This window comes from Canis aureus, chromosome 30 (genome assembly GCF_053574225.1).
Source record: "Canis aureus isolate CA01 chromosome 30, VMU_Caureus_v.1.0, whole genome shotgun sequence".
Taxonomy (NCBI): domain Eukaryota; kingdom Metazoa; phylum Chordata; class Mammalia; order Carnivora; family Canidae; genus Canis; species Canis aureus.
Window position 1 is genome coordinate 43583184 of NC_135640.1, and position 25754 is coordinate 43608937.

Here is a 25754-nt window from a genome sequence, read left to right on the forward strand (position 1 = left end):
ATGGAAAACAGGGCATGCTCTAGTGCTCGTGGTGACCCAGCAAGGCGACTTCTGGGCAGGGGACTTCCGGCCACCATAAAATACAACAAGAAAGAGATAAACTGAAGGGCAGACTTCTCAGATTCTAAATACAATTTAAAGGCATGAGAGAGGCACAGTCCTCCCCGTCCAAGTAGGACTCTCAAAGTGCTGCAGAACCTAAGAATAACACTCCGGTCCAGGTCCCCGTTCAGAAAACGTGGTCTCAGGGTAAAGACCGAAACCAAGGGTGTGACTGTGAAGTCCCCAAGGTCCCAGAAATATCTGAAGCAGTGCCTCGAAGATCATTTCAGTTGAACAACAGCTTTCTGAGGCTCTTGCAGGCCGCCCTCCAGACCATCGATGCTAACCAGGAAGGACTCTACGAATTTTAAGGCCCCCATTGCACAGTAACCTCCCGGGGTGGGGGGCCCAGGTACTGAAGGATCCATTTTTAGGTGCAGCTTTGGTCTGGTACAGTTTATACAAATTGAGCCCCACATGTTTTTAAGGCGATATATCAGCTTGGTCTGAAGGGGACAGAGCAGCAGCGAACTAACAGCCCAGGCACACTCAGCTGCGAACACACTGGTCATTCCTCACGGAGGATGAGGGACGAGTCCGAGGATCAACAAGAGAGCGGAAAGCCAAGGTGAGAGAGTAGAGGGTCTCCCCGAAGAAGTGGGGGAGCCCTGATCAAGGCCCCGAGCTAGATGCCCAGTGCTTTGGAGCCCGCGGGGACCAGTGACCGCGGTGTCCCTGGCTGCAGTCGTGCTCGATGGGGCTGCTCCCTGGGACGGCCTGGCCCTGACCCCGTATGCTGAGCGTGGCGGGGAGACACCTTGTCTCTCCTCTCACGTCTCTAGAACGAGAGGGACCGTACCTGAGGAGCCTTACTCACATCCGGACTCAACCCTGAGCACGTGCCAGCAGCCTTCGGGGGATGGAGCTACGGGGGGAGGTTGTGGGAGGAAAAGTGTGTATCCTGCTTGGGGAAGGATATAAGTAAGGTTTGTCTGGAGAGGTTGTGCTGGTTTGAAAACATGGGTGCAAGCTCTTTGAGCCCGTCCCCCCGGGAGGAGCCAGTCTGGGGGCCTCCCCGTGAGTGCCAAGGAGCCTGGGATCCGGTCCACGGATGGAGGGTGCTGGGTGGGGCCCCCGAGGTTTGCCCCACAGGCCGAGCAGAGGTGCTCGGGTCAACACAGCCGGCCCAGACCCCGGGGTCACAGGGCAGAGACGGGCCACCGGCGCTCTGTTGGATTCCGGATGCACAGAATCTAGCAGCACAGCAAGAGCTGTCGCTCCCGCCGCTGCGTCTGGCCAGGGCTTGCGAGGCAGCAACAGGAAACCACAAGGCGGTCGGGAAAGCCCTCCACCTAAACCTCCTCCTCACAGAGAGATTAAGGGAGGTACCTCCATCGAAAAGAAAAAGAATCTGAACAAACGCAATGGGTTACAAGAAAAAAGATTAAATTGTGTCTCTGAAATAAATTAGTTTTTGGAAGGTTTAGTCTTTCAGAAAAGTAAGTGAACAGTGGGAGCCTGCTAAGATTTCGTGTTCTGCGGAAGGGTGGAAATACTGAGTAACTGCAGATTTCCTTAGAACATTGCTAAGGCATCATAAAACGTTAAGGTAACCTCAGCGAGAGTAGAATGACAACGCCTAGCTCCCAATCCAGCAGAGGAGGGGGATAGATTTAAAATAATAATAATAATAATTAATAATAATAATAATAATAATAATAATAATAATTACCACCCCCTCAGGAGTCAGGAAAGAAAGAAAAAGAAAAGCAGAGGCAAAAACTCTAGTAGGTAAAAAGCCCAAAATAAGATGGGAAAAAAAAAGTCTAAAGATGTCAGTCCTTATTGTGACTACAAATGGATTAAGCTCATATTTTAAAGGATAAAGACCAATAGACTGTATGAAAATAAAATAAAACTCAGCTCGTGCTGCTTACGTGAGAGACACCTAAAATAAACCACACTGACAGGCTGAAAGTAAGGAGAAGAACACCGCTGAGCCACCCAGGCGTCCCTCCCTGTTAAGTTTAATGTTAACACTGGATTTCTTATTAATAAATACCCTCCCTTGGGCTAAGAACATTTCCTACTTGCTAATATTTTATTTTGAGTGAGTAGTGAATTTTATGAAATGGTGTTTTTGCCCTTTCCATCGTGAGTGTGCAGGTTCTCTCTTCAACCTCTTCCTGTAGCGCCGTGACTCAGTGCGTTCCTTAGTGTTGAACAGGATGGTTATTTCTTCTCTCAGGGGCCGGTGCCTCCCGGAATCGGGAAGAGCACACAAAAGTCTCATTATGTGTACGACGTTTCGTTTCTGGAAGAAAACAAATAAAACAGAAGCCACCGTATGTTAGACCTAAGTGGAAGCTCCATGGTGTTGATAACGCTGTTTCTGTAGCTTTTCGTTTGCCATAGTCCATTTTTTAAAGGCAGAGAATGAATAGCGATTCAGGTTTTACAGAAAACCAGATCATTTCAAAGAAAAGCTCGAGAAAATTTCCTAGGCAATGGAAGAGAATATGAAGCAGGGGGAAAAAACAACAGTGAGAGAGAATTTAAGATGTATGGGGACCAGGGCTCCTCTGGTGGAGGTTCTCACGTAGTGGGGGGTCCCCAAGGTCCGTCGGGGGCCCCTGGGCAGGAACGCACTTCCCTTCTGCAGTGACAAAGGTCAGCCCCACGCAAGAAGAGGGGTCAGCGCCACGGAATGCAGAGCCCGGCCCGGAGCCCTCTGTCCCCACCGGTCCCCCCACACCTGTTGCGCCCAAACGCGGCCTTCACATGCAAGGTGCCGCTCACCACGAACGACGCTGGCGCCCGGAGCGGCCTGCACCTGGAGGGGGGGTGCCCTGTGGGGGGTGCGGCCAGGCTCAGCTCGCCAGGCCCGGGCGCCCACAGAAGCGTGGGGTGCTGGTGACCGAGCCGCAGCGTCCCCACAGTGGGAGGCCGGGGTGCGGGGCCACAGCCGAGCACGGGGCTGGGACACGCCTGTGCCCGAAGGAGCTGCCGGTGCAGGAGTCCGGCCGTACAAAGGTCAAGGTCAGGCAATGTGCTGTTTTAGGGACGAGGACTGTGGCTGCGGGGCGGGGGGTGCAGGCTGGATGGGCCCCCACTGGTGACCTGCGGGAGGGGGCGCCTCAGGTGTCCGTCCTGCACGAGGCCCGCGCGGTGTCCGTGTGCCGGAAGCCTCGATGGCCCGGCCTGCGAGCTGAGGCCAGGTTGACACGAAGCTCCCCGAGGACACAGATGGTCCCTGGGAGCCTACGAGGTGCCAGGCTCCATGGCCCTAAGGATTTTCTTGGCTGAGACAACCACGTGGCGCCCCAAGGAGTGACCACATGGCACCCCAAGGAGGCCGCTGCTCTTTTAATCCCGGTGGAGGAAACCGAGGCCCATGGAGACGGAGCTGCAGCCCCAGCTCGGCCTCCCCACTGCCCGGCGCGGAGCCCAGACGGGCGGGGGAGGCGCAGGGGGCCCGGGCGAGGGGCACCGTGTGGGACGGTGGCCCCTGGGGCCACAACACCGCGCCTTCTGACCCCATGAAACAAAATCGTGGAATGTGTACAAAAGCCCAAACCAGAGCCGTGACCCTGCTCCCACCCTCGGTCGTGCTGCACACGGAGGTGCGCTTCGGGACCTGGAGGCCGCGCCCGTCACACGGCCTGGGAAACACGTCCCCGGCGGCGTGGGCTGCAAGCGGCAGGCCTCTGCTCCTTTCCTACTTGCTCACCTCGGGCGCGGCCGTGGCCGGGCGCCCCAGCCCCGAGGGGCTCACTCCCTAGCCCCGAGGGCGCCGCCCGGCCCCCCGGGGCGCCTGGCAGAGGGAAGGAGCCATCGACTGGACGGTCTTCTGCTCACTTCCAGCGTCACCCCGGCCCCTGTGTCTCGGGGGACACGTGCGGACAGCAGCCTGGGGGTGGAGGGGCTTGGCCCACCTCCTGCTGCGGCTCCGGGTCCAGGACGGACCTTGCATGCATTCGGGCCCACACAGGGCATCCCTGAGAGTGGAGGCGGGGGTGCTCTAGGGGTGCCCCCCGTGAGACGGACCCCACGGGGCTGAGATCCAGTCCCTGCTGCCCCCTCTCGGCCCAGGACCGAGCGTCCTGCTTGCGGCTGGGGACGCAAAGTCGCTACCATCCAGCCCGAGGTTGGGGCTCCGGGGCTCCCCCAGGATGGGGCTGGTCCCCACCCCCGCCCAGAAGTCTGGGCCTCTCCTGGGAGCCGAGGGCTCCCTGAATCATCCCTTCCCTGTAACATGTCAGTTGACTCTAAACAAACAGTGAGGAGAACACATCTGGACAAGGATTTCTGCTGAATTAGAAGAAAGGAAACGAGGCCCAGGGTTGGGGGCTGCCAATCCCTGCAGAGCGCCGGGGGGCCGGGGGTTGGGGGACTGGGGATCAGGGGTCGGGGGGGCCTCTCCCTGGCCAGCAGCCCCATCTGCGTCCCCCCAGCAGCCCTGCCCCTGCCCGATGCCCCTCCTGGAGCTTCGGGGGGCCCGGCCAGGGGGAGCGTCTGTGACGAGAACCTCCTGGCCGCCTGGAGGCCGCCCGCCAGTCCCGGGGGTGCTGCTGCCGATCGCCTGCCCCGGGCTCCCCACCCCCGGTCACGCAGACCTCGTCCGGGCTTCGCCAGCAGCCAGGCTCGCCCAGCAGACGGAGGCCCTTTCCGGGCCCCCAGCACAGCCCCCCTGCAGTCCTAGCCATCTGCCCGTGGCCCCTGCCAGTGAGGACGCCGCCCCGCTGCACCTGTGCAGTTAACAGGCTTGCGCACTCTCACCAGCCCCCCTCCCGGCAGGGGGCGCACACCCACGCACCATTAGGTGCCCCGGGAAGGCCTTGAGTTCACACCCAGGGTTGAGGCCGGAGTCTGGGCACAGAGGAGAGACACCGAGGCCCCTGGGGCGGGGGTGGGGCGTCCAGGGCTTGGGGCCCTGGGGGGGTGGCGCCTGTGGGGTAGCAGCAACAAGCATGTCGAGGAGGCAGTGGGAGAGCCACACGTCAGCCCCCGGGCCCACTAACCCGCCTGTGGTCAGGGGACGGGAGGCACGCTGCCAGCGACCCTTCCTGTCCCTCTAGACAGGGAAACTGAGGCACAGAGTGACAGTCACGCGGCAGGTGAGCTCCTCCGGGCCTGGCCATCCCAGCCTCACCCCAGGGTGACCCCGCACCCAGGGAGGCAGGTGTGGGTCCTGGCCGGCCGGCTGGGTGAGACCCCAGGACGGGACCGGGCAGGGCTTGAACCCTGCGTGCCTCTACCACCCGCAGCCAGGTCCTCGGGCGGCTCCAGAGATCCGAGGGCGACCCTCCCCGGGCCAGCAGCACATCTACCCCGCATGGCATCAGCCGGCGGGGCTCCCGGCTCCTGTCGGCCCAGGCGACCCCGCACAGGGACCCACGCAGCACAGGAGGCCCCAGCAAGGAGCCTGGACCGCAGGCGCACCATCCACCGTCCCTCTGGCCCCGTGCCTCAGTGGTCCCGTCCTACAGGCACACACGCCTCGTGCAGGGCCCCACACAGGTGAGCCGCGTGCCAGGGCCTCCCCCAGCCTCACACCGGACGCTCCTCCTTGTCCCCAGGAGGAGGATGGCTGGGCCAGTCCCGCTGGGGTGACCCAGACCCCCGAGAGAGCTCTCCACGTGGGGTGCGGGTGGGAGCCGCAAGCCAGCTGCAGCTGCTGGAGGCCCCATAAATATTTAGACTCTGTCTCCTGCCAGCGAGTGGCCACTCTTTCCAAGCCCCTCTCCCACGACGTTAGCATCAAGACAGGCGCGCCGGGCCTCATCCCGCGGCTAATGTTACTTCTTTTTTCTTCATTTTTGACAACATTTTAATCCTCCCGTTCCATGAAAAGCAGAGATGCTTTGCGCTCACAGCAGAGCACTCTGGAGTGTACGCCGGGCTCCTTCCCGTGTCTTCCCGGCACAGAGGCTGCGTCCCCTCCCCCCCGCTCCCCCAGGACAGAGCCCCAGGCAGCGGCGCCCTCCGAGACCCTGAAACCCACCAGCACCTGCTCTGGGGCCAGGGCCACCCTTCTGCTTCCTTGGCGGTGGGCGCCTCTCGTGGGGCCTGCTTCCCCGGGACATCTGTCCTGCCCTTTGCAGGCTGAGGCCAGCGGGGCTGAGCAGGCCGCGAGGCCTGCCCTCCGCTGTGGTCCTTGTCCTTGATGGCGCTCACTTTACTTTTTCGTCTTTATTTTCTTAAACAGCAACATATATTCCCTGGGACAGAAGGGCTGTATATTAAATCATTTTATGCTGAATACACGGGAAAAAAAGCATGTTACAAACCGCACTTGCAAAGTGTCGCACTTTAGAAACAGTACGCGGATGTGTAGACGTATGTGCCATAGAGAGTATGACGGAGCACGGACAAAAGTGGGTCCCGTGGGATTGGAGGCAGGGGTGTAGCATTGTTCGTACTTTTTGGTGGACTCCTCCACATTTTCTTAGGGGCATCTGCAACTTCTATTCCCTTTCTTTTCTTTGACAACTTCCAGGTGTTTTTTGTTTAATTTTTTGAGATATAATTCACCATTTTAGAATGCATAGTTCAACGGTCTTTAGCATATTCACAGAGGTGAATACTATCGCCACTAAATCCAGAATGTTTTCATCACTCCAAAAAGAAACCCTATACCCACGAGCATTCCCTGTCCGCCAGTGCCTGGCAACCATTAATCTACTTTCCGCCTCTGGATTTCCCTATTCTGGGCATTTCACATATGTGGAATCATCCACGACGTGACCTTTTGTGACTGGCTTACTTCACGGGGTGTCGTGTCTTCGTGGTTCATCCACGTCAAAGCCCGAACCCGTGCTTCGTTCCCTGTTACGGCTGAGTGGGATCCCACCCTGTAGGTACACCACCTTTCGTTTGCCCGCCCAACCATTCATGGGTATTCAAGTTGTTTCCAGTTTTGGCTCTTACCAGTATTGTTGCTATAAACATTTGTGCAGAAGTTTTGTGTGTACATTGTTTTCAGTTCTCTTGCTTAGATACTTAGGAATGGAATTGCTAAATCACATGTTTAACTTTTTGAAGTACTAGCAAAATTTTTTCCAAGGTGGCTGCACCACTTTACATTTTTGCCAGGAATGTCTGAAGTTCCTAATTGCTCAACATCCTCGCCAACCTTTAATAATATCCAAGTTTTTTATTCTAGCCATCTTAGTGTGTGTGAAGTGGTATCTCTTTGTGGCTTTGGTTTATATTTTCCTATAGTAGCTAAGGATGTTGAGTATTTTTTTTTTTCATGTACTTTTTAGTCAATTGTATGTCCTTTCGGGGGAAATGTCTACTCAAGTCCATTGTTTACTTTTTAATCAGTAGTCATTTTGTTATTGAGTTGTTAGAGTGGTTTATACATTGCAGATACAAGTCCTTTATCAGATATATGTGTTTTAAAAGATTTATCTGGGGCAGCCCCGGTGGCGCAGCGGTTGGGCACCGCCTGAAGCCTGGGGTGTGATCCTGGGGACCCGGGATCGAGTCCCACATCGGGCTCCCTGCATGGAGCCTGCTTCTTCCTCTGCCTCTGTCTCTGCCACTCTCTTTGTGTGTCTATGAATAAATAAATAAAATCTTAAAAAAAATAAAAATAAAAGATTTATCTGCTTTAGAGAAAGAGAGCTCGAGGGGGCAGGAGGAGGGAGAGGGAGAGAGAATCCTCAAGCCGACTCCACACCGAGCACATAGCCAGATACCGGCTTAATCTCATGACCCTGAGATCATGACCTGAGCAGAAATCAAGAGTCGGTCACTTAACCGACTAAGCCACCCAGGCGGTTTTGAAAATGTTTTTCCCATTCTGTGGGTTGTGTTTTAATTTTCTTAATGTCTTCTTTGAAACACAAACATTTTCAATTGTGATGAAGTCTAAAATAATCATTTTTTTCTTTCATAACTTGTGCTTTTGGTGTCATATCCACGAAACCGTTACCTAACTCAAAGTCATGAAAATGTTTTCTTATGAGGGCTTCTCATTTTATCTCTTACATATTTATATTTAGCAAATTATGTATATGATGTGAGGTGGAAATACAACTGCACTCTGGGTGCATGTGGACATCCAGTTGGTACAACAGTATTTGTTGAACAGATTATTTTTTTCCTCATTGAGCAGTCTTGGTGCCTTGTTGAAAATCAACCAATTGCGAATGTAAGCATTTGTTTCTGGGCTCTCAGTCATGTTCCACTGATCTATACATCTGTCCTTATGCTGGCACCACACTGATTTGGTGATTGTAGCTTTGTAGTAAGCTTTGAAATGGGGAACTGTGAATCTTCCAAAGTGCTTCTTACTTTTCAATATTGTTTTGACAATTTTGGAACCCTTGAATTTCCATATGAATTTTAGGATCATCCTGTCAATTTCTGCAAAACGCTGCAAAGAATAAGTGAGATCTTACTGGAAATTGTGCTGAATCTGTAGATCACTCTGGGGAGTATTCCCATCTTGATATTACATCTCCCAATCCATGAACATGGGATGTCATCCTATTACCCGTGTCTTCTTTCAGTTCTTTCGACAATGTTTTATAATGTTCAATGTACAAGCCATTCACTTCTCTTGTTTTCAGCAAGTACCCTTGAGCAAAATGCTTTTTGCCTTCTATAACGTGCTTCATAAAAAAATGAGAACAAGCATTGTGAATGGGATTGTCCAGGGAACTTCCAGAGAGGTCAAATAATAATTCTCTAAGAATTAGTGTTTTAGGAGAGGTCCAAACACACGCTACCCCCTCTAGCAGGTGCTAGGCTGCTTGCTGTTTCAATGCTATTACCAGGTTGTTGGTTTTCAGAGCTATCATAAAACTGGGAAAAGAAAGATGGGAATGGAGCAAATTAAAACTCCCCAGTGCTCACATTCTTACTGAGATTTGGTGGTTTGACTTGCAAGTTTTCACTAATGTCCAGAGCCCTTTAAAAGTTGATTTTGAAGAAAGTAAAAAAAAAAAAAAAAAAAAAGTTGATTTTGATAATTTCTGCCAGTGTGAGCATTATTTTTATATGGTAGCAGGTTTTCAGAGCTCCTTACTCTGACTTTCTTACAGAATGTCACTTTGTAACTTCCATGACATTGTTGTCACATGATGGGAGCCAACTTGGGCCCAAGCCTCTTTCTCCCCACCCTTTGTATCCTCTGAGTACTGATTTCTTCACAACAAGATCCAAGAAGAGGAGGTTACCTGGATAGACCCTGGTCAGGGGAAGAGCAGGGGATGGTACAGGCTGGAAGAGCAGGAGCCTCACTTTACTCTTGATAGAACACTTTTAAAGATATCAGAGTCTGGGCTCACCATCTTGCCACCAGTGTGGACAGTCAGCTCCATTGTCAGGTGGCTTGGTGGCTGGTCATGCAAGGTGAGATGAGAATCCTGGGCTCTGGATCCCATGGCCACTGTTCCTCTGTCATTGACATCTGCTACCACAGAACCTGTGATCCAAGCCTTGGTGTGACCCTACCCTGCAAAGAGCCCAGAGCAGAGTAGGCATGAATAAACCTTTGTTAAGAAGGCAGTGCTTTGAAAGCCACATTTTCTTGTCATGAATTTTAAAATCTCAGCTCCTTCTGGACCTATCTTGAAAAAAAAAGTAGCCCAATAAAATAGATATCCCAGAAACTTAGTCCATAATATTGTTATCAGAAACCAATAGTAATCAGATGTGCACTTGTTAAAAATTGGGGAACTATGGAGAAACCTGGGTGGCTCTGTCAGTAGGTGTCTGACTCTTGATTTCAGCTCCAGTCATGATCTCAGGGTCACGGGATCAAGTCCCATGTTGGACTCCATGCTCTGTGCAGAGTCTGCTTATCCCTCTTCCTCTGCTCCTCCCCACCCTCCTCACTCATTCTCTCTTTCAAATAAATAAATAAATAAATAAATAAATAAATAAACAAACAGATATTTTTTAAAAATTGGATAACTATGTAGAAAAATACGAATATAAAATCAGTAAAATAGTGGGGGGGGAGGATTTGCAATAGCAAATAAATAAAATAACTAAGAAGATATAATTTAAAAAGTGTATTGCCTACAAGGTTTTATGGATGAATATAAAAGACCCAAATAAATAAAGAAACATACCACTCCCGGTTGAGAAAACTCAGCATTATAAAGATGTCAGTTTTTAGCCAAATTTAAATCTAGAAGTCTCATGTACTCCCAAACCAACATGCTAATTCTCAACTTTATAATAGCGAGAAAACAGAAAACCATTATCAGAAAAATGTTGAAACAAAAGAATTTAATTGGTTATCAAATCATATGAAGCTCTAGAAATTAAGAGGGCAGTATGAATATAATCTCACTAGCAAGTGCGTCTACTAGAGGAGTAACTGTATATGTGCCCAGAGAAGATTGCTTTGTCGTTGTTTGTAGCTGCAGAAAGATACAAATAATATAAATGTAATCCAGAATGAAGTGATTATATTAAAAATATGATGAAATATATATAAATATATGCATATTATATATCATGAACAAAGAAGTCACCAATTATAAAATAATAAAAGGCCAGATATATAGAAACATCGGTTAAAAGCTCCAAGTATTCACTAGATTGAAGCATATGCAAATGCTATTTTCTTTTTTTTTAATATTTTATTTTTTTATCCATGAGAGACCCAGGGAGAGAGGCAGAGACACGGGCAGAGGGAAAAGCAGGCTCCATGCAGGGAGCCTGACGTGGGATTCGATCCCAGGACTCTGGGGTCACACCCTGAGCCAAAGGCAGAGGCTCAACCACTGAGGCACCCAGGCTCATGCTGCAAATGCCACCCTGCAAATGCTATTTTCATAAGACAAAAATGACTGAATATCAACCATTTTATACTGGGTGTACTTATATAGAAATGAATGCATGAAAACAAAAGAGAAAAGCTATATGTCAAATAGTCAAAAGTTGTTACCTCTGAGAAAAAGAAATAAGAGTAGGATACAAGAAAAAGAAGTATCAGAGTTTTAACATTGTTTAAGAAACATGGGTTCCTGTATAATATGAATAATTTTTAAAGAAAAATTAACGCCTCATCACATAGAGATCTTATAAACCAATAATAAAGGTATAACGATCCCCAAAAATAAATAAAAGCACTAAAAGAGAAATAGAAATGCCCATTAAGCATATGAAATAATAAAATTTGTTGGTCAAAAATACCAAGAACAGATAATGAAAGCCAGTGCTTGCAAGGACTCAGGATGGGTGCACACAGGTACGCAGGCACACGTGCACACCACGAGCAGGGGCGGCTGTGCGTGGCTCAATCTTTCTGGAAGCAATTAGGTCATCTGTATCCAGACACTTCAAAAATGTGTGCCAAGTGTTCTGTTTCCTGCTAGAACGTAGAAGGGCGTGACAGATCACGTCTCCTCTGGTAACAGTGGAAAACACTGGGCATGTTAAGAAGCAAAAATGCAAAACCGAGTAGAGCTGTGGAGACCACGAGGTCCAAAGACCTGCAGCTCCCGAGAGTGACGCGCTGGGGGATGTGCAGCCACCTCCTCTCCCGGCCCGGATCTGCACCTGGGCAAAGGGAAAACAGGCCCTTCCCGGCAAAGGCCCCTCTGGGGGTATCGAGGAACCCGAAGGTCCCTCCTGGGCTACCGAGGACCCCCGAAGGTCCCTCCTGGGGTACAGAGGAACCCGAAGTTCCCTCCAGTGGTACAGAGGAACCCGAAGGCCCCTCCTGGGGTACAGAGGAACCCGAAGGCCTCTCCCCGGGTACAGAGGAACCTGGAGCCTTTACCCGGCTCGTGGGCTGGCAGGAGGCAGGGCCCCAGGCTTCCCGAGCACCAGGCAAGCTCTGCCCTCGGGGCCCTGGCCCAGCTCCTCCAGAGACAGCCCCCGCGAGCTGGGACACAGCGGAACTCGGGGCCGAGGCAGCCAGAATTCTCAGGGTAGGATCTGGAGAAGGAGAAGGGACCATGCAGAGAAGAGGCTCCGGAACCCCGGCAGGGGCCTTGACTGTGCCGCTGGGCGAGCTGCGAGCAGCGGGGCCTCCAGGCGGCCGGGGCCGGGGGGCCGGGGGGCCGGGGGCCGGGCCTGCTGCAGGGAAACAGGAACAGAAGGAACTAAACACAATAATCAAAATGCGGAATTCACTGAGCGGCTGCAAAGGCATAGCAGACCCTAAACGAAGGATTGGTGACCCGGAAGGCAAAGTCACAGAAAATATGCAAACTGACCCAGGGAGGGATTAAAAACACTGAAGAAATAAAGACTGAAAGTGAACCTCAGTTGCTGGTGAGACGTAATCGGGGCTTCAGAGGAGAGAAGGAAAAAAACCGTGAAAATTATCTGAATAAGTTATGGCTAAATTTTTCCCAGAACTTGATAAAAACTATAAATTTACAGGCAAAAAAAATGTCCACAAAACCCCAGCAGGATAAGCACAAAGCAAACGCATCAAAGCGCTTCGTAGCCAAATCGCTAAAAACCAGTGACACAAAGGGAAAGTATTAAAAGCAGCTGGAGGAAAGAGAAACATCACTTCCAGGGAACGAAGATAAGCCGTCGGACAGATGTCTCAGCAGAAAGAACGCAAACCAGAGGACGGCGGAATGACATCTTCAAAGGGATGCGAGGAAAAAAGCCACGGATTCCGTATTCCGTGAAAACATCTGTGGCGAGCAGAGCCCGTCCCCAACCTGTCCACACCCGGGTCCCTGGGGCCTGTGGATCCGCGCGGCCACCCGGGGTTGGTGTCAACGTGGAATTAGGATCTCGCGCGGTCGGTCGCCCGCAAGAAGGGACACTACCCGCGATTATTGCCAGGGCCCAACCTTATCCCAGGTCCTCAAACATGGGAGGGAGCCGTTGGGGACCAGACACTCCACCCTCCTCTGTGGGCTTGAGGACGGGCAGAGGAGGCCGGGGGCGCCTGGGGGCTCGGCGGTGGGGCGCCCACTCTCGATTTCGTCTCAGGTCATGATCTCAGGGTCCTGAGGTCCAACCCCACGCTGGGCCCCTACTGAGCGCACAGCCTGCTTGGATCCTCTCTCCCCCCTCCTCCCCCTCCCCCCTCCCCCTCTCCCTCCCCCCTCCCCCTCTCCCTCCCCCTTCCCCCTCTCCCTCCCCGTTCCCCCTCTCCTTCTTCCTCTAACTTTCCCTCTCCCCTCCCTCCCCCTCCCTCTCCCCTACCCTCTCCCTCTCCTTCTCCCTCTCACTCTGCCTCTCCCCTATCCTCTCCCCATCCCTCTCCTCCTCCCTCTACCCTCTCCTCCTCCATCCCCCTCCCCCACCCCTCCATCTCCCTCCCCTCCCCCTCCCTCTCCCTCTCCTCCTCCCCCTCCCCTCCCCTCTCCCCTACCCCCACCCTTTCCATCCCCATCCCCCTCCCTTCCCCACCCCTGCTCTCCCTCTCGCTCTCCCTCTGGGGGCCAGGAGCTGAGGGATACGGCAGCCTCCGAAAGCCAGAAAATGCAAGGAAATTGATTTTCTTGAACCTCAGAAGGGGGGTCAGCCCCTTGGACACCTTGGTCTTGGCCCCACAAGACCCATGTTGGATTTTTAACCTAGCGAAATGTAAGATAATCAATTTGTGTTGGTTTAAGCCACCAAAAAATTTATTCAAAAGGCTCATAACTCTCTGAAAAACACTTTGTAACATTATTTATCGAGAAATTACAAATTTAAACCATGATATCGCTAAACACCCACCAAAATGATTGCAATTAAACCAAGTGTTGGGGGAACGCCTGGGAGGCTCAGTGGTTGAGCGTCTGCCTCTACCCAGGGCATGACCCCAGGGTCCTGGGATCGAGTCCCGCATCGAGCTCCTGCATGGAGCCTGCTTCTCCCTCTGCCTGTGTCTCTGCCTCTCATGAATAAATAAATAAAATATAAATAAATAAATAATAAATAAATAAACCAAGTGTTGGAAGGACGTGGAACAACCAGACGCCTGGACGCCGTGGGCTCCTCTCCGTGGTGCTGCAGCCCACTCCTAGGTATTCATGTGCTGGAAACAGATGCCTGTGTCCACGTGAGGATTCCCGCACAAGCATTCCCCGCAGCCACACACCAAGAACACGGGGACACACGGCTGTGGTGCGGCCACACGATGGAGCACCCCTGGGCAGGACGGAGGATGAGCCGCTGACACACATACAGCATGGATGGTGTCAGGGTGGTGCTGAGCCGTGACCCCGGGGTCCTGGGATCGAGTCCCACGCCGGGCTCCCTGTGCGGAGTAAGCCTGCTCCTCTCTGTCCCTCTGCCCCCTGCTTGAGTTCTCTCTCTCGAATAAGTAAATAACATCTTTTTTTAAAAAAAAGATGCACAAATAACCACAAAAAGTTCATTTCCTGGGAAGCCAGGAACTCTTTTTAGGAATATTTACCAGTGAATTAGTCTGACACGTAAACATTTACTCGAATTTGGGAGGTAATGCGAACGTCCAACACGACAGGAAACCTCTCATCGTGATGGAACACAGGCCGCCTGGAGGGGTGGTCGCCGCCGGGAGCCAGCTGGCGGGGGGCAGGGTGCTGCCCTGGTGAAGGACAGCGCTCAGGATCCCGCGGGGGCCAGGCCCTCGGGTGGCGGGTGAGGCCCTGCTCACAGCACTGACCACACAGCCTGTGCTTGTGACCGTGGGGACCCAGCAGGGACCTGAGGGGGGACCCGCCCGTGCTGGCAGGGCACAGGGAGGCCTGGGAGTGACGCGGCCGTGTGACTGCTGCAAAAGGCCTGGTGCTGGCTCGGCCCCCGGGTCAGGTCAGGCCAGGTCAGGGCCGGGCTCCAGGGTGCCAGGGACAGGTTCGGGAAAGCCACCCGGGCCAGGGGCCTGCTGCTCGGATGCAGAGGCAGGAGGACCCCGGCACAGAGGGTCTGTGGGTCCCACAAGGACAGTGGGCGGGAGAATGTGACAGCGACTCAGGGGCACTGTGTCCTGGTGTTGGTCCTGGGACTCAGGGGGTCCGGGCAGACCCGGTGGGAGGCACCCCCAGGCCCTCATCCCTGGGGGCCATGAAGGCCTGGACAGCCCTCTGCTGACCCAGGAAGGGGACCCACGACTGGGCCTGGACATGGAAGCCCCACCAAGCTTGTCCCTGGACGCCCAGCTCCACTTGAAAGATTGGAACCAAAATAAATAAATAAATTAATTAATTAATTAAAATAAATAAACAAGAAAAGAAAAGAAAGAAAAGAAAAGGAAAGATTGGAACCTTTGATGAAGGTGAAGAAAGGACGCTCTCTGCAGCAAATGGTGCTGGGACGCCTGGTCGTCCCTGTGCAGAGGGAACATGAAGGGCAGCACCCTTCCCTCGAAGCTGAGCTCGCGGGGCTCATGCACCTGAGCAGGTGCACGGTCCTTAGGGGAAAACCAGGCGGCCCGCGCCACCTCGCATCGGCCAGGGGGGCCTCAGCACCAAAGCATGGCCGATAACAGAAAGGGCTGATGGACCGGACTCCATGGGAATGGAAGCCTCGGCTCTCCGAGGACGCCGTTAGGACGACAGACAGGCGAGTCCCAGGTGGAGCCGATGGTCGTGAATCCCCCAGCTGAGAAGCTCCGAGTCCGCCCAGAGCCCTCGCGGCTCGGCAGGGGGAAAACCAGCGACCAAGGGAAAGGGACAGTTTAGGAGCCGAGGGCCAAGGAGCGGGCGGGGTGCAGGGGGCGCCGCCCGCACAGTCCCGGGTCGCCGGAGGCCGCCCAACAGCGTCGGGGGGCCAAGCAGCGGGTGCCCAAGCCAGTGGGGTGCGCACCGGGGTCCTGGGCCGACGCGGAGAGGCCAGCACCCCCGGGGCACCGCCGGGGGCCACACGGGCTGTCGCTGGGGACGGGAGCTGCTTGACACGGCCGGTAGCACCAGCAATTTGGGGGTGACGGGCCTACCTGGGCCCTGGGACCGCAGCTCACGCGCTCCCGGCATCAGTCAGTGCACGAAGATTTAAAAATGAATTTGTAAAGAGCCAGTAAAGGAGAGCTGTCATCCGAAGCCCAGGCATGCATTCTCCGGAGGAGTCGGCTGCATAGACGGAACCCGGGCCTCCCAGGAAAGGAGGGTGTTTGGCATCACCGGGCCGGCCGTGTAGACTGGCTCAGTGGAAGCGGAGGCTTTGGGGGTCTGCGTACAATCTTAGCAGGACGTGATGGCGAAGATTTCCACCGAGTGGGCGTCAGACGGGGCTTGGATTCTGCTTCCTGCGTGCGAGTGGGCCCTGCGATGCCCCGACACCACGGGGAGCCCCGCGCGGCTTCCCTTCGCGGTGCGAGGACCAGGGGTGAGGGAACACGTAGGAAGTCTGTCTTGAGTTCACAGCGACACATGCACTGTCCTGTTCTTGTCAACTTGAACCCCATCATCTCTGTCAGCAGCCTGCACCCCATGACAACAGAGCAGAAGGGTCTGGGTTTGGGGTGGGTCCGGGGCCAAGGACCACAGAGGGGTTGCGGGGAGCGGGGTGCAGACTCGGGGAGGACGGAAGGGTCACTGCAGGGACCAGCCGAGTTTGGGGCCCTGGAGACAGAACCTAGCCGGGCGGGCGGGCAGCTGGTAAGGCAGCGACCGGGGGCCCTTGGCCTGAACCCACCGGCTGGGGGGCTGAGCTGGGCGGGGCTGGGGCTCAGGGCAGAGCCCCCACCCCCCACCCCATGACTTCCAGAGCCCCTGCTGGAGCAGGTGCAGGCCGGCCAGGCCTGCCTCGCCCCGAGCTCCAGAGACCAGGGCAGCCACACAGGCTCTGGGCCCCGCACGGCTGCCCTACAGGCCCGGTTTCCAGCCCGGTTCCAAACCACCGCCCGGTCCGGACATCATCCCCATCCCGTGAAGCGCTCAACCTCCGCAGAAAGCTGCGGTCGGGGCAGGGTCCCTCGGCCTGGACGGGCCCCTATGGCCTCCACCGGGCCTCCTGCCCCACGCTGGGCGCGGCTCGCTCCGCCACGGTCCGAGGCTTTCCCGCTCTGGGGCTGGGGCCTCTCCGGGGACACCCGCTGCTTTCCCAGGACAGAGGAGGCTGCGTGCAGACGGGGCTGTGGGGGCCGCGGGAGAAGCACCAAGAGGAGGGAGAAGCGGGTGGAGAGCAGGGACTGTGGAGAGAAGCCAGAGTGGGGTGGCCGGGCCCCTCCACGGGAGTGATCCCACGACACAGGACAGCCCCGGGCCTGCCCTCCGAGGCCTGACAATCCCGAGACGGGAGTTACGAACCCGGAGGCCCGGAGCAGGGGGCACAGCGCGCCGTGGGATGACCACGGGCTGGGGAAGCCTGTCCCCAGGGACCCCTTGGCCCGCCCACCTGGACACAGCAACCCGAGGGCGGCCCTGCCCAGGTGCCCAGGTGCCCTCGCACCGGATGGAGATGGACGGGCACCCCAGCCACTTGAGCCAGCCCCAGGCATTTCCGTCTTCAGGGCGAGGAAGGCAGCAGGGCCACACCCACCCCAGGCCTCGGGGCTCGCCCAGCATCCAGGGAGGCAACCCGGCTCCCTTCCGCTTCTCTCAACACCCAGAAAACTCCTAAGCTGGAAGGTGGCCTCAAGTTAGGAGCGAGCTCCTTTGTCACTCGCAATAATCGACCCGTCTCCCAAACGCTTCCCTTTCCTCCCACCTTCGGGCCTCACCGCCTCGGCCTCTGGGCCAGCTCTGCCTCGCTCCCCGGGCCCCCCCACCCACACACACAACTGGGCCGCTGACCGCATCGTCCGGCTCGGGGTCCCCGCAGGATTGCACATCCCCATCAGAAGGATTTGACTGACTGCAAAACGCCGTGAGAACGCCCCTTTGAACAACCACTTCAAGTGCGGACAGCAATAAAGGTGCGACCCGAACCCGCAGAGGAGTGTTTCTGGGGCTCTTGCTGGGTGACGCCGACCTGGCTGCAGTTTCCATGATGAAGGCTATGCACCCCCCCCACTGTCTACCCAGCTGCCTGGCGATGCCCCCGATGGCACGGGCCACCTGCGGCCAGAAGGATGGAGCCAGGACCTGGGTCGTGTCCACGGTGTGCCCGCTCACGGTCCCAGGGGAGCGGAAGAGTTTTTGAAACACGAACGAGTGGGGATGAGCCTGGTGGCCAGTGAGTGGCCGGTGATGGCATCGGAGCGTCTGAAGCTCTCTGTTCCCGGCCCTGATGCCCTGGCTCCACCCCCGGGGCCTCCTGGAGAACCCAGACAACTCCTGCTGAGCAATCCTCTTGCCCTCAGAGCCTTGGCCCATGCAGACCTGACCTGCTCTGGTTAGGAGCTGGTCAGACTGGAAGGAGGGAGGAGGGCCTCCAAGAGGCACTGGGACAGTCAGCATTAAGCCATGTCCCCCAGATGCGAAGGAGCCTGCAGACAGCAGCGGCCAACCTGTGAGTCACGAGAAATGAGTGACCTAGATCTCGCCATGGACCCAGTGAGTCAGCAAGCAGCCGAGGAGGCCCCAGGTCCCCACCCTGCAGACACGGGAGCCAGACTTGAGGCCCCCGGGGCCAACTCCCCACATGTCCCCCGAGGCACACCCACCCACTGACCCCCAGCGGCTCTGTCCTGCAGCCAGGGCTCACTCCAACCCCCAGGATGATCTTCCCACTGCCGCACCCACACCCAGGCATGGGCCAGAGATCACATGGACTTTGAAATGTTTTCAGGAATTTTGAGACCTGGTTGCTAAATACAACATTACTAAAAAACCAAATTATATAAGCATAATTAAATAAATTATATTAAAACAAAAGCAATGAAAACTCAAAATTCCTCACTTCTTCCTCACATGGCTCTATTTTATGGACCTCTGTGCTTCACACCTGTGTGTGTGGTGAAAATACCTTTTGCTGTGCCACCAGCCTGCCTCCGTCCATGTGAGCAAGCCCTGCCCTTCATGGGGCCCCATTGCCTATTCCACAGTGTGGATCCACATCCCTCTATCCTCCCTTCCAGCTGCAACTCCTAGGGGACCAGTATGTCATTGGGCCCCAAACTTGATCCCTCCCTGTGTCCTGCCTCATAGCGGGCATCTAGGTGGGCTCTGTAGCTGTCCCCTGGGCCTCCAGCTCCCTGACCTTCTGTGTCTCAGTCATGGCCACCTCTCGGGCATCTGACCTGCTCTGGGATCCACTCCGGCTCCTAGAGCAGCTCTGCCTTTAAAAACATCACCTGGGGGAGGTATTTTCTCCAATGATCCCCACTTTGCCTCTGGCACTAGTGACAGGAATGTCCCACAGTCCTCCTGCTCAGTCAGCCCCCTCTGGTTCCAGCCTGTGCTCACCCAGCCAGGTTACAGACACTCGTGTCCAGGCAGACTCACCAGCAGAGCCCGAGTCCCCCAAGCTTCAGGGGAGACAGGCTTGTCCAGAGGAGGAAGAGAGACCATGGTGGCGATAGTCACAGGAAGCAATGGCTCTGGGCTACAACTTTACCAGCCACTGGACTACGTTGCTTATCATCTTCTCCACCCAGACCGGCTCACCATGGGCTACTGCACACAGCTTCTCTCACCCACTCCCACCTTAGCCTAGCCCTCAGCAGACAGTCTGGGGGCATATTTGGAGGCATCCATGGGAAGTTGACCAACGTGATGCCCATTGACCTTATCTGTTTAAAGTTGCCTCCTTCCAGATCAGTGATGAGAAAAGGGGTCATTCCTAACGGAAGCCCTTTAAGTCACCATGTGTGGTCCCAGTGACCAGAGAACAGTGTGCTCACCCACCAGAGGAGCCAAGGACTGGCCCCCAATGGGAGCTACAACACACATTCAGAACCTGGGACTTTATTATCTCCATCTGCTTGGCCAACCTGACCAAGCCATATCTTGGAAAATAAAAATTATCCCACTGGGGCTCCTGCAGCTACTTTAGACAGAACCTTAAATTCCTTCACATGTAGCTCTGTAGACAGGTCTGGTCTGGGGATTTTCTGCCATTACGTTTCTCTCCTTCTCAGGCCCACAAAACTAATGAACTCCAAACAGGAAACACCCAAATAAATCCATACTCAGACCCTTCACAAACTTTCAAAAACTCAAAACAAATAAAAATATCATTAATTCAGCCAGATAAAAATGAAACATTACTTACAAAAGAACAGCAATTGGGATGACCAGAGATTTCTCATCAGAAACCATGGAGGCCAGAAGAAAGTGGCATATTTTTCAAGTGTGGAAAGAAAAGAACACGAATTCAGAATTTTATAGACATCAAAAATATTCTTCATGAATGAAGAAGAAAAAGTAAGATAATTTGCCCATCAGCAAACATTCCCTAAAACAGTCCTTCATACATAAGGAAAACTCAGGAAGGGAGAGAAATGAGTAATGAACATGGTAATAGACTTCTCCTCCACTTCAGTTCTTTAAAATCATGTTTAATGATTAAATCCAAATACTATAATATCGTCTTATGGAGTTTTCAGCATGTGTGGATGTTGAACACAAGACAAATACAACATAAAGAATGTAGAGCATAGGAGCCTATGTGGTGGTAGGATTTCTACAAATACTTCAAATGGTAAAATATTGATCCTAAGTAGGCTGCAAAAGGTTAAGAATGCATATTGTAATGGCTGGGAAACCACTAAAGATTTTTTAAAGATATAATCAACAAAGCGATAGATAAATTAAAATAGAATGCTATAAAATGTTCAGATAACCAAAAGCAAGAACAGGGAAACAGAAGAATAAAAAATGGAAAGAAAAAAAACAACAAAATTTAAATGGTAGGCCTGAATCCAAACATATCCATAATTACATTAAATGTAAGTGGACTAAATTAAAATACAGGGATTATCAGAATTAATTTTTTTTAAAAAATCACCCACTTATACACTATCTATAAGAAACTCACTTCAAATATAATATCAGTAGGCTAATGTAAAATGGATGGAAAAAGACACACTGTGCAAGCACAAATCAAAACAACTGGTGTGCCCATATGAATAACAGATCAAGTGGACTTCAGAGAAAAGAAAATTACAGATAAAGAGGAAAATTGATAATAAGAGTCAACTGATAATAAGAAGACATAACAGTCCTAAATGTGTACTTACCAAAACAGCTTTAAACTACATGAAGCAAATTCTGTGAAGACAGAACCAGAAGGAAACATAGACAAATCCAGAACTGTAGTTGGAGACATCAACCCTTCTCTCCCAGAACAAACAGACAGAAAATCAGTAGGGATAAAGGAGAACTGAATGTCTCCACCAACCAGTGAGATCTGATGGACTTTTATTAAACACTCCCCCAACCAGAGCAGAAAACAAACATCTTTTTGCATTAATTTACATTTACCAATATAAGTTATGCTCATAGTCATTAAAACATTTTTAATAAAGATAATTGAGGAGCATGTTTTTAATCATAAGGGAATCAAACTGGGTAACAATAACAGAAACCTAAGAAGGAGTATCTCTCAATGCTTACAAATTAAGCAACATACTTCTAAATAATCTACAGATCAAGAGAAAGACTCAAGGAAAATTAAATATTGTATTTAACTGAATAAAAGTGAAAATATAGAATAACAAAATCTTTGGTGAGCAACTGAAGTAGTGTTTATGGGGAAATTTATAACACTAAATGCTTATATTAGAAAAGAAGAAAGATCTCAAAGCAGTAATCCAAGCTTTCACTTCAAAAATCTACTTTAAAAGAACAAAATAAATCCAAATCAAACAGAAGGTAGGAAAAAAAAGGAAAGAGAAGAAATCAATGAAATTTAAAATAAAATGCAGTGTAGAAAATGAATGGAAACGAAAGCTGATTTTTTTGAGACAATTGAGATCAATAAAAGCTTGCCAAACTGACCCAAAAAAAGAGAGAAGACACAAACTAGCAATGTCAGGAATGAAAGAAGAGATATTAAAATTACAGAGCTTGCATACATGAGACAGAAAACAGGCAAATACTACAAAAAAAAAAAAAAAACCCTATGCACACTAAAAACAACTTGGATGAAATGAACCGATTCCTCAAAAACTGCCAAGTACCAAACTCACTCCAGATGAAACAGAGGATCTAAGAAGTTCTATAACTCTTAAAGAAATTGGAAGTTTTAGTTAAAAACTTTACAAAACAAGAAATATCTGGGCCCAGATGGCTTCACTAATATATTCTCCCAAACATTTAAAGAAGAAGCAACACTAATGTTACTTATTATCTTCCAGAACATAGGAGAGAACACTTCCCTAGTGACTTCATGAGGCCAGCATTACCCTGAGGTCAAAACTAGAGAAAGACAACACACAAAACAAGAAAAGTGCAAACCAATGTTCCCCATGAACAAAGATGCAGAAGTCATCAGCATAATGTTAGCAAATAAAATATGACAATATATGAAAATAATAACAAGCTATGGCCAAATGAGGTGTATTCCAGAAATGTAAATGTCCTTCAACAGGTAAATAAACTGTCGTACACCCATGAAATAGAATAGTACTCAGCAATAACACAGGAAACCATCTTCAAGAGACAAACCATGAGAAACTCCTAACTCTGGGAAAAACAAAGAGTTGCAGGAGGGGAGGTGGGTGGGATAGAGTGACTGGGTGACGGGCACTGAGGAGGGCACTTGATGGGATGAGCACTGGGTGTGATACTATATGTTGGCAAATCAAACTTAAATAAAAACAAATGTAAAAAAAAAAAGAAAAAGAAAGTAAAAATAGAAATACAATGTGATCCACTAATTCCACTACCAGGCATTTCCTTAAAGAAAACAGACACTAATTCAAAGGGACACATGAAGCCCAATGTTCACCGCGGCTGTACCTACAGTGGCCAAGATATGGAAGCCACCCAAGCGTCCGTTGGTGGATGAATGGATAAAGATGTGGTACGCTTCCCGTGCACACACGCACACACACACTGTGACATCACTCCGCCGTCCAAAAGAATGAGATCTGGCCAATTTCAACAACACAGATGGACTTAGAGGCTCTCATGCTAAGTCACATAAGTCAGACAGAAAGAGGGAGATACCATATGATCTCACTCAGATGTGGAATCTAAAAAACAAAATGAACAACGAAACAAAAAATAAAGTAGATTCATAGCTACAGAGAACAAACTGGTGGCTGCCAGAGGGGAGTGGGGGGGGGAGGGTGAAGCAGATAAAGGGGATGAAGAGGCACAACCTCCCGTTATTAAGTAAATGAGTCACGGGGATGCGAAGCGCCGCCTGGGGAGCACAGTCGATGATGTCGCGCTGACAGGTGATGACTACATTTACGGTGGTGACGATGTACAGAATTATCCAAACACTCAGCCGTGCACCTGAAATTCATGTGAGTGTATGTCAACTATATGTCAATAACGGAATTTTTTAAAAAGTGAACAGACGGGGCGCTTGAGTGACGCAATCATTTGAGGGTCTGACTCTTGGTTCCAGTTCAGGTCACAATCTCGGGGTCCTGGGCTTGAGCCCTGCATTGGACTTTGTGCTCAGCATGGAGTCTGCTTGAGATTCTCTCTCCCTCTGCCCCCCCTGTTCATGCTGTCTCTCTCTTTCTCTCTAAAATAAATGAATAAAATCTTTTTTAAAAAATAGTAAATAGTGAACAGGCTACTGGCACATGCGGCAAGTTGCATGAATCGCAAACGCATTATGATGGAAAATTCAACCTCAGAAGATCACATACTGTATTTATATAACATTCTGGGGCAGCCCCGGTGGTGCAGCGGTTTGGCGCCGCCTGCAGCCCGGGGTGTGATCCTGGGGGTCTGGGATCAAGTCCCGCGTCGGGCTCCCTGCATGGAGCCTGCTTCTCCCTCTGCCTGTGTCTCTGCCTCTCTCTCTGAATAAATCAATAAATCCTTAAAAAAAAAAAAAAACTTTCTGAAACTCACAAAATTGCATAAACAAAGAACAGAATAGGGGTTTCCTGGGGTTGGGGTTTGAGGGAAAGTGTGACTATCACGGGATGGCATCAGGGAACGTCTCTGTGGGTTGGTGAAAAGCTTCTACACCCTATTTGTTACACAAACCTATACATTCACGAACTCCATACCAGACAAGAGAGCAAGAGAATGATGAAATGCAAACAAGGTCTGTAGTCTGGCACCGATGTCAGTTTGGATGTGTTTTAATCCTATAATGTCGCGTAGGATAATAGCGCCCGGGAAACAGGGCGAAGGGTAGATGGGAACTCGGTGCTAGATCTACAATCTAAAATTATTTCAAACTAAAAAGTTTTTCAGAATCAGAGGCAAATGGTTCGAACAAACCCCTCCCAAGAGAAGACCGACAGCGTCGTGAGTGCAGGAAGCGGCGCCCGCCTCGTTTAGTCATCAGGGGCCTGCAAGTGACAGGTGCGAGCGGATAGCGCGATAATGGCTAAAATCACAGCAAACGTCGGATGAGGACGTGCAGGACCGGGAGCCCTCACACGCCTCCGCTGGCGGGAACCGGCTGCGTCTCGGGGACTGAATGGCGTCCTTTCATGGGACCCACCATCCCACGCCACACGTTTACCCACGAGGCACACAGACCCACTGCCACAGACGTCTCCGCATGTGTGTGCACAGCAGACTTATTCATAAGGGTCCCAAACTGGAAACAATGAGCCGATGCACTGGAAATGTCCACGAACAGGTGATTGTATAAACAGACTGTCGTGGATCGCAGGATTCCCAGCAATTAAACTTGGATGCATCCCAAAAAGATACCCAAGCCAAGAGCCCGTACTGTCTTTCCTTAGGAAATGAAACTATAATTACAAACTGCGCGTCCGGGATTGCACGGGGTGGGTGTGAGAGGTTCCTCCAGGCTAACGGGCACCTTCCCTGTCTTGATTGTGCTGATGGTCACAGTTACATCGACTTGTCAAGATGATCAAACCGTACGCTTAGAATGGGTACATTTTACTGCACGCACAACTTCACACCAACACATTCTATACCTCAAAGAATTAGATTTGGGGTTTCTTTGTTTTAATTTTTTAGATTTTTTAATTTAAATCAACTTAGTTCTCATATAATGGAGTATTAGTCTCAGCGGTGGAGTGGAGTGACTCATCGGTGTAGTGACTCAGCATGTGACACCCAGTGCTCACGGCATCAAGTGCCCCCCTTCATGCCCATCCCCCAGCTAGCCCACTCCCCGCCCCCTCCACTCCAGTGACCCTATTTGTTTCCTGGAGTTGACAGTCTCTTACAGTTTGTCTCCCTCTGTTTTAAAGAATTTTATTTTAAAAAGCCCCACCTACATTTCTGTGGGGCTTCGGGGTGGCTCAGTCTGTTAAGCCTCCGACTCTTCATTTGGACTCAGGTCATGATCTCAAGGTCGTGAGATTGAGCCAGCCTCAAGTGGAGCTTGGGCTGAGCAGGGAGCCTGCTTCAGACTCTCTCCCTCTCTCTCTCTCTTTCTCTCTCTGTTTTTGTCAATAAGTAAATAAAATCTTTAAAAAAAATAAAAGCCCCTCCTGCATTTCTAAGTGCACACACACACATGGGGTGATAAACCCCCACTGGGACCACTCCTCCGTAAGGACCTTACCGGGCCCTGTCACTTGCTTCTGACCTTGCACCTTGCCCTTGAGGGTCTGCAGGGCGGGCCTTGGGGACGCTGGCTACAGGAGAGACTGGCCTGTGCACCCCATGTCATTCCCCCGCCCCCACGTCACTGGCTCCGTGTCACTGCCTGGCCCCCCTTCCCCCCACGCTCAGCTCCAGAAAAGCCCAAGAGAGCAGCGGGGGCAGCCGGGTCCCCTGGCCAGGCTGTGTGGGGAAGAGCGTGGCCTAGGCCCCATTGGGGAGGCGGGGGAGGATGGGGAAAGGCTTCCTGCC

At 51.9% G+C, this 25754-nt stretch overlaps 1 long non-coding RNA gene across 1 annotated transcript in view; it reads right to left on the reverse strand.

Moving 5' to 3' along the window:
- Positions 1-2124: 2124 nt before the first annotated feature.
- LOC144302086 (uncharacterized) overlaps positions 2125-25754 on the reverse strand; it is a 30790-nt gene continuing 7160 nt past the window's right edge. The window contains exon 2 of the long non-coding RNA XR_013368978.1: positions 2125-2356. This is a non-coding gene — a long non-coding RNA (uncharacterized LOC144302086). The remainder of the gene's footprint in view (positions 2357-25754) is intronic.